Raw genomic sequence first — 10,000 nt, 5'->3', positions numbered from 1 at the left:
GTACGAACGAATCGGCGGTCTCAAGAAGTGGGTGAGAGAGGGATCTAGTAATGACTTTGAGTTTGAAACGAATATTTTTGTGTTCGTGGATAGCTCACACGGTAGAGCCACGCTCTCACCTGCCAGGCGGAGTTGTCGTACCAATAAGGTCGCAGGTTCAAACCCACCACCGCCGCGAAAAATTTTTATTCTCTATTGTCTTCTGGCACTTTTCTATTCACTTCATATCTTGTTGTTACCAACATAAGTGCCTGCTCCACTCACTTTTCTGAATTAAAAATTCACCCCATACACCGGAGCATACTCAATGTCTCAATCGTTTCTATGTTATATGTTTGTGTTGAGAATATTGGCTATTAAGCTTAACTGCTGGTCAAAATTATTCGCGATGGTGGTGTACGAACGAATCGGCGGTCTCAAGAAGTGGGTGAGAGAGGGATCTAGTAATGACTTTGAGTTTGAAACGAATATTTTTGTGTTCGTGGATAGCTCACACGGTAGAGCCACGCTCTCACCTGCCAGGCGGAGTTGTCGTACCAATAAGGTCGCAGGTTCAAACCCCACCACCGCCGCGAAAAAATTTTTATTCTCTATTGTCTTCTGGCACTTTTCTATTCACTTCATATCTTGTTGTTACCAACATAAGTGCCTGCTCCACTCACTTTTCTGAATTAAAAATTCACCCCATACACCGGAGCATACTCAATGTCTCAATCGTTTCTATGTTATATGTTTGTGTTGAGAATATTGTCTATTAAGCTTAACTGCTGGTCAAAATTATTCGCGATGGTGGTGTACGAACGAATCGGCGGTCTCAAGAAGTGGGTGAGAGAGGGATCTAGTAATGACTTTGAGTTTGAAACGAATATTTTTGTGTTCGTGGATAGCTCACACGGTAGAGCCACGCTCTCACCTGCCAGGCGGAGTTGTCGTACCAATAAGGTCGCAGGTTCAAACCCCACCACCGCCGCGAAAAATTTTTATTCTCTATTGTCTTCTGGCACTTTTCTATTCACTTCATATCTTGTTGTTACCAACATAAGTGCCTGCTCCACTCACTTTTCTGAATTAAAAATTCACCCATACACCGGAGCATACTCAATGTCTCAATCGTTTCTATGTTATATGTTTGTGTTGAGAATATTGGCTATTAAGCTTAACTGCTGGTCAAAATTATTCGCGATGATGGTGTACGAACGAATCGGCGGTCTCAAGAAGTGGGTGAGAGAGGGATCTAGTAATGACTTTGAGTTTGAAACGAATATTTTTGTGTTCGTGGATAGCTCACACGGTAGAGCCACGCTCTCACCTGCCAGGCGGAGTTGTCGTACCAATAAGGTCGCAGGTTCAAACCCCACCACCGCCGCGAAAAATTTTTATTCTCTATTGTCTTCTGGCACTTTTCTATTCACTTCATATCTTGTTGTTACCAACATAAGTGCCTGCTCCACTCACTTTTCTGAATTAAAAATTCACCCCATACACCGGAGCATACTCAATGTCTCAATCGTTTCTATGTTATATGTTTGTGTTGAGAATATTGGCTATTAAGCTTAACTGCTGGTCAAAATTATTCGCGATGGTGGTGTACGAACGAATCGGCGGTCTCAAGAAGTGGGTGAGAGAGGGATCTAGTAATGACTTTGAGTTTGAAACGAATATTTTTGTGTTCGTGGATAGCTCACACGGTAGAGCCACGCTCTCACCTGCCAGGCGGAGTTGTCGTACCAATAAGGTCGCAGGTTCAAACCCCACCACCGCCGCGAAAAATTTTTATTCTCTATTGTCTTCTGGCACTTTTCTATTCACTTCATATCTTGTTGTTACCAACATAAGTGCCTGCTCCACTCACTTTTCTGAATTAAAAATTCACCCCATACACCGGAGCATACTCAATGTCTCAATCGTTTCTATGTTATATGTTTGTGTTGAGAATATTGGCTATTAAGCTTAACTGCTGGTCAAAATTATTCGCGATGGTGGTGTACGAACGAATCGGCGGTCTCAAGAAGTGGGTGAGAGAGGGATCTAGTAATGACTTTGAGTTTGAAACGAATATTTTTGTGTTCGTGGATAGCTCACACGGTAGAGCCACGCTCTCACCTGCCAGGCGGAGTTGTCGTACCAATAAGGTCGCAGGTTCAAACCCCACCACCGCCGCGAAAAATTTTTATTCTCTATTGTCTTCTGGCACTTTTCTATTCACTTCATATCTTGTTGTTACCAACATAAGTGCCTGCTCCACTCACTTTTCTGAATTATATATATATATATATATATATATATATATATATATATATATATTGAATCGTGTTTGATACAAATATGGTACGAAAAGTGCTCGACATGTAGTAATGGAGCGAATTATTATTTTTTTAAAATTTACCACAATGTTTGAGACAGTCTACATTAATGTTTCAGGCTTAATTTGCCATCGTCAGGACTGAGTTGTTTTGTTGACTGTTGTTGTTTCTTGAAGTGGTTCCGGTTTAAAGTTAATTAACAAGAATTTCCGCCGATGTGGACACGTTCCGTACATCTCACTTTTCGTGCTGAGTGTGGCTTCATGAGGGTGTTTGATTATAGTATATTTCTCTTCCAGGCATAAGCTACATTGTTTTGATGTTGGTGTGTATCCTGTTGCTTAAGATAACATTTTCCATGAAATGTTGTGGTCTAGTTTGTTGTCTTTTAATTTCCAAATATGTTCGCTGAGTTTTGTGGATGTTTTTTTGTTAGTGTTTCTAAATGTTGGGGTGTGGAGGTTGTATCTTGTTTTGAAATTATTTTCTGTTAGTCCAACATCAAAACAATGCTTTTGACGAATCCAGATAAAAGAAGGGTTGTCAAGAAATTTGATTTGATTTACTATTAACACACTAAATTACTACAAACTAGCAGATTTGAGCAGTAGGGCGGATGTTACGGTATGGTTACATGAATTCATTACCATGGCTGATATTTAACTAGTGTTTGTTTGACTTCTGGTACTTTTTGTGACCATTGGTGTCATTGGTTAAAATGTCACAGGTGACACTTAAGTTTGAAGTTTCTAATGTATTTCTGTTTTCATGTTCCTCAAAGCTTGAAATGTCATTGAATTACATTTTAACAGGCTATATTACATGTGTTCAGTTGCTATTCTTGATTTATTGAGGCAAAATTCTGTTCTAGTGCCGATTTTGACCAAAGTAATAGCAACAATGGTATTACTAATATCTAAGCATATTTCCAATTTGCAAGTATTTAGTCTCTTAAAATATTATCGAATTTCATTTTAGAGTAGGTTATTGTGCTTTTTTGACTGAAAATAATGATGTATTATGGACGAAAGTGTGATTTGGTGTTGCTTGTGACATAAGTAATGGTGTCACCGGTCTTATGTCACAAGTCACATTCAGATGCTCTAATTTCCATGTATATTTCTATTTTTGAAGTCTTTGGTTTCTGAAATATTATTAAATTCCATATTTAACTGTGGTTATTACACTAGTTTGACTGAAAGTAATGATTTATTGTCGAAATTGCAATTTGGTATTGCTTGTGACATAAGAAATGGTGTCATCGGTCTAATGTCACAAGTGACACAATGTCGCTAAATAAGATATGCTTTGGTCTCATTATTTCACAACATTTTATTCCAAAAGTTTCTGAACATTGCTGGTAATAAGCATATGCAATATTGTTGTTGTTGTTAATGCACAAACATTTTTATGAAATAATATATTTGCATTCTATGTTGCTTGTGACCGATGACACCAAAAAGCAACATTTTCTCCAATAGTTGGTATTATTATTGTACTATGATTGTTGTTGATTGTGTCTTTTTGTCTATAACTTACTAAATAAAGTTTGATACTCAACAAAAATCATTTGGTTATTGAGTTTTTTGTCTCATTTTGGTGTCACCGGTCACAGGTGACACCAGCAACCTATAGGTATTGTTGACGATATTATGCTGCGTTCGACCTTAAAGATATCTAAAGGGTCTTTGATTCATGAAGCACAGGGTTTTTGCTACACATATAGAAACATGAATGGACTATTATGTCACTTTTATTTTGAGAAAAAAATTGGCACCTTTTGACCTTGGCTCATATATATATATATATATATATATATATATATATATATATATATATATATATATAATATATAGATAGAGAGAGGGAAAGATAGAGGGATAGAGAGAAAGAGATAGATAGAGAGTGGGAAATATAGATAGAGACAGAGGGAGGTGTATAGATAGATAGATATATAGATAGAGAGAAAGAGAGAGCGATAGAGAGAGAGAGAGAGAGAGAGAGAGACAGAGACAGAGACAGATAGAGAGACAGATGGAGAGACACAGAGAGGGAGAGAGAGAGAGAGAGAGAGAGAGAGAGAGAGAGAGAGAGAGAGAGAGAGAGAGAGAGAGGACGACACGGTCATTAAATCGATCGACAACTGGTGGAAATAGGCTAATCATCTTTAAATTGTCCTTACAAAAAGTCGTTCAATGTCATTGCGCACCTCATTTAAATTGTGTTAACATTAGATTTAGTCCACAAGATGTTTGTGGAACATTATCTTGTCTGTTCAATCGAATGTTACTTGTTGGTGTAAATCACGCACATTCTATACATTCTCTTTAAAATCTTTTTTTTTTTTAACTTTCACTCTCTGTCTCAGTGTTTGTTGTGCTGACAGAGAGTTTTATCGGAGGACGTTTATTGTAATATTTCATTTTGAACCCGTTACATTTTTTTCTTCTTGTATGTATGGGGACTTAATTACTCAATTGGCAGAGCACTCACGTGACAATCAAATGGACAGACATCGATCCCGGTTGCAGCCGAGATTTTTTTTGTGACCCCCCTCCCCCCACCCCCATTTCTTGTCGAACATCTTTTCATAGAAATCTGTGATTTAAAAAAAAAAATCGATGAATTTGACGCCAGACAGGGAAAGATAATTCTTGCTAAATCTCCCCGTCATTTTGGAAGAGTTTGCGTATTGTATCAATATTAGTCATTTGTCGTTATTGACTCAACTACCCAACTATCAATAAAGCGAGAGAGCCCTGAAAAGAATTGAACAAGTCTTTTCAGTGCCACGTACAAAGAATGACAAAGGAATGAGTACACAGTTGTTAGAAAATTCAGAACGGAACAAAGTGTGTATGAAAGGTGCCAGACAAAACAAGAAAGAAAAATAGAAGAAAAACCCCCATCCTTAGTGTAGGTCGACTGATATTTTGGGATGTTTTTTTTTTCGTGTATTTTTCTTTAAATTGAGCTTTTATATAGCGCAATATCCACTAAATGTGCTCAAAGCGCTTTACAAGGGGTCCCTGGTCAACAGCAACACTTAACATGTAGGACGGGACATGACGTCTGTTAGGCAATATTACATTTTTTCGGACAAAGACAACGCTGTTAACGGCCAGGTACTCATTTTACACCTGAGTACGGTGAGAGAATGTGAGTAAAGAGCCTTTTCCAAGAACTCAACTATGCGCCGAGCGCGAGGCTCGAACCCAGGAACTTCCGATCCGAAAGCGACTGGCATACCACTAGACCACATAGCCGCACTTTCTGGCTTTGTTTGGCACCTTTCACATACTTTTCAGTTCTTTATCTTACAACGGCGCATGCTCCTTAATTTTTTTTAATTTGATATTTTCAAGAATTCGATTGCAATAAATAGCAGTGAATTCGGGCGCCAACATCGTCAGATTAGATAGCTATACTCGTACAATACACTGACAGAACGATTTTTTTTTCATTTTGACAATTGAAAGAATTATATGGAATCAATTGAAACCCTTGCCAAAAAACGGTATCTATTCGGGATAAACCAATTCATATCTTAATAATAATAAATGAGCTTTTATAGAGTGCAATATCGACTCAACGTGCTCAAGCGCTTACAAGGGGATCCCTGGCCAACAACAACACTTAACATGTAGACGGACATAACTCCTGTTAGGCATATTACAGTTATTTCGACAGAGACAACGCCGTTAACTGCCGGTACTCATGTTAAACTGATACGGTGAGATATGTGAGTAAAGAGCCTTTTCCAACGACTCAACATGCAACGATCAAGCTTGAACCCAGGACCTTCCGATCCGAAAGCGAGTGGCATACCACTAGACTACTAGCCGCACCAAAAAAAAAAAAAAAAAAAAAAAAGGCTTTAAAAAGTTAAAGGACAGACATTAACTTTAACTTATTCTCGGTGTCAGAAATCATATTAAACCAATCAAACAATACAGTCACCAAAACTACAATATTCAGTTTTTGTTGAATCCAACCATATTATAAGTTCAATTTGAAGATAACTTCAACATAAGTTTGTGATGTGGATGCCGTCAATTTTGGCCCCCGTTTAACAGTCATATGCACTCTATATGCACTCCTATAAAAAAATGCTTTCTAATTATCAGTTAATGTTTTCAGAACTTAATAATAATAATAATAATAATAATAATAATAATAATAATAATGATCATAATAATAATATTAATAATAATAATAATAATAATAATAATAATAATAATAATAATAATAATAATAATAATAATAATAATAACGACCCAATGTTTAATCTATTCTTGTCAAAATTTTATCGAACAAATCAAGATAACTGTGTCACAGGGACGTATAAAATAATTGTAAGGCTTTTAAACCCGTTTAGGCATCGTAAAAATCAATTCAAATTAACGTAAGGACAAAGACTGTCACGCAAACGACTGATACATTCATTTGTGTTTTGAATAACAAAAAAGCAACAAATTTTATTTGGCACGCAAACAATAAATGAACTATCTGGACAAGAGCATTCAATAAAACACAAAACACAACGTTTGTTACTAACATGATGTTGTTGGCTGAGAAAGAGGAAAGAAGAAGAAGAAGGAGGAGGAGGAGGAGGAGGAGGAGGAGGAGGAGGAGGAGGAGGAGGAGAAGAAGAAGAAGAAGAAGAAGTAGTAGTAGTAGTAATAGTAGTAGCAGTAATAGTAATAGTAGTAGTAGTAGTAGTAGTAGTAGTAGTAGTAGTAGTAGTAGTAGTAGTAGTAGTTGTGGTGGTGATGGTACTAGTAGTAGTAGTAGTAGTAGTAGTAGTAGTAGTAGTAGTAGTAGTAGTAGTAGTAGTAGTAGTAGTAGTAGTAGTAGTAGTAGTAGTAGTAGTAGTAGTAGTAGTATAGTAGTAGTAGTGTGTGTGGTGATGGTACTACTACTACTACTATACTACTACTACTACTACTACTAGTAGTAGTAGTAGTAGTAGTAGTAGTAGTAGTAGTAGTAGTAGTAGTAGTAGTAGTAGTAGTAGTAGTAGTAGTAGTAGTAGTAGTAGTAGTAGTAGTAGTAGTAGTAGTAGTAGTAGTAGGAATCTCGACCCCTTCACTTTTAATTATCAGTTCAGTTTCAATAGGCTTCAACAGTCGTAACGCACGTCAATTCCCTCGCGTAATGACGCATAGTTACCTAGTAACTGGTTCTAACTATCGGAAAATGGCGGACACCCTTATGAATTACTTCGACGACGAACATAAATGTGTATCCAGAGGAGAAAAACATTATAAATCTGATCATGTTTTGAATTTTATACATTCTGATCACATGACATGTGAAAAAGTTCCAGCCAGCATGAAGAATTAAAAGTACCGATTTTCAATGGCAAGAACCAAGCTGCTAGTTGCTGGGCGAGGTGTGACATCAGACTATTGAATCAAATTGAGTACATGCGTGTACCAGGGTATAGTCTTTGATTCGCACCCGAAAGGTAATAGGTTCAACTCCCAAATGCGTTATATGTGGCCTTAAACAAGTTACTTCGCTCTTCTGGCAAGTTTTCTGACGCTTGTGTTATTTCACTTTTCCCTTGGAATAGAACTTAAAGACAAATTTCCCTTTTGAGATGAATAAAGCAAATTTTATGACACCCGCCTTCGGATCGGAAGGTCATAGAGTTCGAGTCCCGGGCGTCACATAGTTGAGTCATTGGAAAAAGCTCTTTAATTACATTCTCTCACCGTACTGCGGTACAAAATGAGTACAGTTTAACAGCTTTGTCTCTGTCCGAAACAGACCCAACAGGCGTCATGTCTCGTCTTATATGTTACGTGTTGTTGTTGGCTTAAGTCCCCTGGTAAAGAGCTTTGAGCACGCAAATTGAGATTTTATATAGGGCGATATCCACTAAACGTGCTCAAAGGGGTCCCTGGTCAACAGCAACATTTAACATGTCGGACAGGACATAAAGCCTGTTAGGCGATATTACAATTTTTCGGACAAAGACAACGCTGTTAACGGCCAGGTACTTATTTTACACCTGAGTACGGTGAGAGAATGTGAGTAAAGAGCCTTTTCCAAGGACTCAACTATGCGCCGAGCGCGAGGCTCGAACCCAGGACCTTCCGATCCGAAAGCGCGTGTCATACCACTAGACCACATAGCCGCACAAATTGGATATTGCTCTATAGATAGTTCGAAGATGACGTCACTCAGGTCTTTGTTATTGTTTTTTGCCATCCGCGTTTATGAGTAATGCTCACTGAACTGTTTTAACCTGACTACAAACGTTCATGGATACACACAGTTTTGTGTGTTGGTCCGTTATACTTCCGGATGGCAATGTTGTGAGCTTCTTAGCCAAGCGCATACTATCTATAGAAATGCTCAAGTCCCCCCCCCCCCCAACACAACACCTCATCCCTGATTATGTCCGGATATTAGATCTACAATATGTTTTTCTTCCTGTAACATTATCTTGTGTGACCTTGAGTGGCCGTTTTGTAAGAGACTCTCTCATTTCGTGTTCTGAAATTTGACTGGAAACATTTTAGTGTTCAATCGTGTCGGATGACGTGTGAAATAGAATTCTTTTTTTTTTCTTGTAATATGGTTAATGGTTACACCGTTTATTTTATCAAGTATCGAGAAAGACGTAAATATTTTAGATACAGAAAGCCCAGCGACAACAAAGATAAGGAACTGAACAAGTGTGCATGAAAGGTACCAGACAAAATAAGAAAGAAATATACAAGAAAAAAAAAGCATCCAAAAAAATCAATCGACGGTAATCAGAAGGTCTGAGGTTCAATCCCCAGTCGAGGTCGAGGTCACCTTGCCTTAGCTCAATTTGCAGCGCTGCACTGCGGCTGACGCCTGGATTAGTCAAGTCTTCCCTTGGAATAGGCCCTAAAGATAAAACTTCCCCTATGAGATAAATAAAGGAAATGTTAAAATTATTTTTTTAATAATATTTTAGTGGGGGGGGGGGCGAAGTGGCCGAGTGGTTAAGGCATTGCACTGTAACCCGAAAGGTCCCGAGTTCAAGCCTCGCTTTTTTTTCTTCCTTGAGCAAGATTATTAACCTCCAATTAGCTCAGTTGGACAAGTTGACATCAGACATATTGTTTAATGAATTATCTATATTCCCTCGTTGAATCCTTAGACTACGGTATCTTATTTATTTTAGTCCATTAAAAGAGAAATTAAACTCAAAAGTTTTATATTCGTGGCTACAAATTCAGTTCCCAGCACCCAAATTCATCTCGAATATAATACCAATTTGAAACGATGGATCCCATATCAAATTAAGATTTTTCTCTTTTTTTTTTCATTATACGAAACCTATAAAAAGCAAATCTTTTTCTGGCACTATGCGTCCTTGGGAAAGGCACGTTCACGACAATTGAAAATACATCACTGCCATTTAATTTCCGTTTTCACATACCCACTATCTCTCTTTAAGTTCTATTTTTATTTTAAAAAATATAATTCTATCTTTAAGTACTTCTATTAATTTGACCCTTTCAAATTTTATTTTTAGAAGGTTAAAAAAAAAAGATAAAGATTACAAGAAGAAAAGATATTTGTTGCTTGTCTAAACAGGCAAGCACTTAAGGACAGGTCGACAAGACAAAGGGATAATGAGGTGGTTGTTGTTGTCATCATGGCCGTACCGACTTTAATTATCTCGAAAAGTCTCCGTCAGGCGTCAAGGC

The 10,000-nt window shown here is 37.6% G+C and overlaps 1 protein-coding gene across 1 annotated transcript in view; it reads right to left on the bottom strand.

Moving 5' to 3' along the window:
* The window catches only part of LOC144958867 (cardioacceleratory peptide receptor-like), a 198,337-nt gene that overhangs the window by 44,778 nt on the left and 143,559 nt on the right, over positions 1-10,000 (bottom strand). The window lies entirely within an intron of this gene.

Source organism: Berghia stephanieae, chromosome 13, assembly GCF_034508935.2.
Source record: "Berghia stephanieae isolate SIO BIC M18660-M18661 chromosome 13, UCSD_Bste_1.3, whole genome shotgun sequence".
Lineage (NCBI taxonomy): Eukaryota > Metazoa > Mollusca > Gastropoda > Nudibranchia > Aeolidiidae > Berghia > Berghia stephanieae.
The sequence above is the reverse complement of the archived record's forward strand: the minus strand, read 5'-3'. Positions and strand labels throughout refer to the sequence as shown.